Source organism: Vulpes vulpes, chromosome 8, assembly GCF_048418805.1.
Source record: "Vulpes vulpes isolate BD-2025 chromosome 8, VulVul3, whole genome shotgun sequence".
In the NCBI taxonomy this organism is placed as follows: Eukaryota; Metazoa; Chordata; class Mammalia; order Carnivora; family Canidae; genus Vulpes; species Vulpes vulpes.
Genome location: NC_132787.1, coordinates 6542567 through 6547473, shown reverse-complemented (window position 1 = coordinate 6547473; position 4907 = coordinate 6542567). Strand labels below are relative to the sequence as shown.

Sequence of the window (4907 nt, the reverse complement as noted above, 5' to 3'; positions counted from 1 at the left end):
GTTGGACAAGACTTCTATTCCTTCTTTGGTAAGTGGGAGAATTAGAATTCTGTTTCTTAATTTCCAACCATATGGGTTTCCTTCTAGTTAACTTTTTGATATTGATTTCCAACTTAAGTGCCTTATCATCAGAGAACTTGGTCTGTGTAACTTCATATCACTGACATGATTTGAGATTTCCGCTATGGACTAGTATGTTCTATTTTGAGATATGTTCAATTTGTGTTTGGTAATATGTGCCTGTTACCTTTACTAGGTTACTGTGCTGGGGGGAAATGGTTGGTATACTTAAATAGGAATAATGAGGTGCTTACAGGGATGTGGAAGGGTTAAGAGGAACCAAAAAGGGATGGTGAAGCATCCTGGCCTCTCAAGAGAAAGGAGCAGATAACACCTTATTGGGTCAGGGAAGGGAGCTGTAGGAGAAGGCCACCCGACAGTAACTCTGGCACATCAGGGAAGGACCAGGTCAATAAACATCCTCAAATATTCTTCTCCTGCCTTCCTCTATCCTACTAAGTAACTCTTAGTTGAGGCCACCTAGGTTGTAGAAGGCAACCAATGAGGCAACCAACAAAGTCTGTCTTCCAGATACAGACCAGAGGGAAAAGTGTGTATTTAGTTCTAGAGGGGCAAAAGAAAATATGTAGCATACATAAAAGGTAGAGTGAATCCTTTATTTGAGTGGATCATATGGATGGGGAAATAATAAGCATTGGCAAAAGAAGGAGGCTGTTAAAGTGAATGAGAAAAATGTTGACATTCTAGGAAGTCTTCCCATAAGTATCCCCACATGGTTTTCATGGGCTTCACTAAATGGCAATTGCAGGTGTCCCACTGCAAATAGCAAAGGTGATGAATGATAGGATTTAGTTAGGTAGGGATGTGAGATTGATGGGAATGTGGGAAAGATGGCTGCTGGGTGGATGAAGTTGGAGCTGAAGTAACAGAGGAAAAGGACAGAGTTTAAGTAAGAATCCATACTAGTGGTAGGCCAAAGGGCATGGTCAGGTAGGAAAAGTCTTATAACTTGAGAAAACTTTTTAAAATTTTTTTTTAAAGATTTTATTTATTTATGAGAGAGAGACAGAGACAGAGAGAGACAGTGAAAGAGAGGCAGAGACACAGACAGAGGGAGAAGCAGGCTCCATGCAAGGTGCCCGATGTGGGACTCGATCCCGGGTCTCCAGGATCAGGCCCTGGACTGAAGGCAGTGCTAAACTGCTGAGCCACCCAGGCTGTCCTTGAGAAAACTTTAGGAGTAGTTGTAGGCTGAGACAAAGACAAACTCAGAAGTTTTTGTTTTTTGTTTTTTTTTGAAAATTTTAATTTAGTGGTTCATCACTTACATATAACACCCAGTGCTCAACATAACAAGTGCCCTTCTTAAAGCCCATCACCCATTTAGAACATCTGCTACCTCCCTCCCTCCATCATCGCTCCTTTTTTGCTCTCTATCATTAAGAATCTCTTATGATTTCTTTCCTTTTCTTTTTTCCCTTTCTCATATTTTCATCTGTTTGGTTTCTTACATTCCATGAGTGAATTCATTTGGTCTTTTTTCTTTGATTGACCTATTTCACTTAAGACTCTAGCTCATCCATGTCATTGCAAATGGCAAGATATCAGTTTTTGATGGCTGAGGAAATATCCATTGTATATACAGACCACATCTTCATTATCCAGTCAGAAGTTGATGGACCTTTGGGTGATAGTTTGGCTATTGCTGATAATGCTGCTACAAATATTGGGGTGCATTTGCCCTTCAGATCTGTATTTTTGTATCCTTTGGTAAATCTCAATAGTACAATTACTGGAATATTGGGTAGTTCTATTTTTAACTTTCTGAGGTGCCCCATACTGTTTTCTGGAGTGGGTGCAACAGTTTGCATTCCCACCAACAGTGCAAGAGGGTTCCCCTTTTCCTGCATCCTTGCCAACATCTATTGCTTCCTGTGTTGTTCATTTTAGGCATTCTGACAGGTGTGAGGTGCTATCTCATCACGCTTTTGATCTGTATTTCCCTGATGATGAGTGATGTTGAGTATCTTTTCATGCGTCTGTTAGCTGTCTCTGTGTATTCTTTGGAAAAATGTCTATTCTGTCTTCTGTGCATTAAAAATTTTTTAAATTAATTTATTTTTATTTGAGATAGGAAGAGAGAGATCACGAGCATGATCAGGAAGAGCAGAGGCAGAGGGAGTGAGATTCCCAAGCTGACTCTGAGCTGAGTGGGAGCCTAATGTGGGGATCATTACCACCCTGAGATCACGACCTGAACCAAGAGTCTGAGGCTTAACCAATTGTGCCACCCATGCATCCCTACCTATTTTTTAATTGGACTATTCATTTTCAGGTTGTAATGTTGGATAAGTAACCAGGGTTACTGAACCTCAGCACTAATGATTTCTTGGACTGCATAACCCCTTGTGATGGCTGTTCTGAGTATTATAGGATGTTCAGCAGCATCCCTGGCCTCTACCTACTAGGTGCCAGTAGCACACCCTCTTCCTTTTGTGAAAAATAAAAGTCTATTCAGGTATTGCAAAATACCTCCTGGGCGAGAGAATCATCCCTGCTGAGAACCCCTGCTGTAGATATAGGTAATTGACTAGCGGAAGGGGAGAAAGAAGAGATGTGAGCAGAGCCTTAGGAAATGTAGTGTATTATAAATAAAGCAAGACATAGGAAGGAATCTTCATGAAGAAAAGAGAAACATTTAAACTGCACAATAGGCATCCAGCCCGTGACAAAGTTTTCCAGTGGAAGCAAACAAATGCACAAAGAGTTAAAGTGCTCATTTTATATTCTATTTATAAAAAACAGATGTCACTGGAAGGTTCTCTGACCCTAGCAGTTTTTACTCTATAACTCCCACTCTCAGTTTACAGTCTGGGGAAGTAGGTACTGTCCTTAGCCTTCTTGCTTGCTCTTTTTTTCCCCTCATAGTTAGGAATTCCTTTATTCCTTATCAAACAATTTAACAGCAAATGTAGATAATAGTAGCTTTTATCTTTACATACAAGTTGTCATTTTTGGATACATCTTTCTGCAGAACTCTGCCACATTCATACCTTGTCCTTTTGAGAGGGTAAAATTTTACATTAGCCTTATTGAAAGAACATGGTAAGTATAACAGACCAAAACCGCACCCCCTGCCATGGAGTCTAGGGCAGGAGAGGAGAGTTTTTCCATGTACAAGCACATTTAAACTTCTTCCAAATACAAAAACATCTGTGTTGTTGCTTTAGAGATAACTTTATGAATCGTAAGGTCTTAACTGTACAATTCAGGTGAAGTGTCAGCAAGTGTTTTAAGTAAATCCCAATAGCTTGAAATTCAAGTCCAAACTAGATATTTAATGTGTTTTTTTATTGCAAATTTGATGTCTTTAACCTGAGGTATAGAGTTGTCTTCTAAAATCTTTGCATAAGGCATAGGGACGTCAGCACCAGTGACACAAACTGGAGGAGCATCCAGGAAATTGAATGCAGGGCCTTCCATGATCCTGCCACAAATTTCAGCTCTTACTCCAAACTGTGGCCAGCCTCCTTCCACAGTTATGAGATGATTGGTCTTCATGACACTGGCTTCTATTGTTTCAATGTCCATCGGTCTGATAGTTCGCATATTTATCACCTCACATTCAATACCCTTTTTGGATAGCACTGTTGCAGCTTCTAAGCAGTGGCCCACAGGTTTTGAATGGGCAACTATGGTTATGTGTGTCCCTTGCCTTTCTATTTTGGCTTTTCCAATGGAATCAGAAGATGTTTTGACTGAGCTTCTGAGTGAAATTCAAAAGGAACTCAAAAAAAAAAAAAAAAAAAAAAACCAAAAGGAACTCCATACATTAGTTCATCCTATAGCACCACCACTGGATTATTATCCCGAATGGCTGATTTAATAAGTCCTTTTGCATTCTTTGAATTCCAGGAGCTGACCACATTTAAGCCTGGGCAGTACCCATACTGGGCAGCAAAGCACTGTGAGTGTTGGGCAGCCATGCCTGCTGAGGTGTCATTGGGCCCCCTGAAGACTATAGGCATAGGCGGAAGGCCCTCCAACATGTAGTAAGTAGGTCTTGGCAGCTGAATTTATAACCTGGTCAATAGCTTACATAGAGAAATTGAAGGTCATAAATTCACAGATGGGCCTCAACCCACCCATAGCTGTACCCACGGCATTTCCAGCAAAGCCCATCTCATATATGGGAATATCTATGATTCTCTTATCGCCATATATCTTCCAAAGGCCTTGACTAACCTTATATGTGCCATCATACTGGGCAACTTCTTCCCCAAGCAGAAATACCTTCTCATCTCTTTCCAGCTCCTCATCCATACTTTGGTTTATAGCCTCACAAACTGTCACCTGCAGCACCACAGGCGCTATCCAGTGGAAGTGCCTCCTCAGCAGCCCAGACACCTTTTCAAGGGGTCTCTGCATCAGACCAGACACTGCCACCATCTTGACCGTGTCCTCTAGCAGCCCCTGCTCTTGCTTCTGTCTTTGCACCTTCCCATTAATAATTCACATGTATTTGGCATAGAGGCCCTGCTCTTACCTCCTTTGAGGAGGAATCCAAACCTACACAGTAGTGCTTATTTTTTCTGGGAACTTCTTGGATAGTTTTGATGCCACCATATAGGTATAATATTGTATACCTCTTAGCATTTTTCTCCCACTGACTGCTTTTTCCCTAACTTCTATATCCCTCTGTTTCCCTCCTGGTTCTAAATATGCTCTTTTCTCAAAGATGGAGCTCATGCTAATTGCATTTATTTTAGAAGTAAATGCCCAAAGACTGTACTGGTACTCTTCTTATTACCATCCTGGAGAAGGCTACAACGTTTCTGCCAGTTTTGGAATAATCTTTTCCATTTCATTACACTTGCCACTCCATC

The 4907-nt window shown here is 41.0% G+C and overlaps 1 pseudogene; it reads right to left on the bottom strand.

The window, feature by feature from the left end:
• Positions 1-3339: 3339 nt before the first annotated feature.
• On the bottom strand, positions 3340-4470 carry LOC112921220 (pyruvate dehydrogenase E1 component subunit beta, mitochondrial-like; annotated as a pseudogene).
• Between the last annotated feature and the right edge of the window lie 437 nt (positions 4471-4907).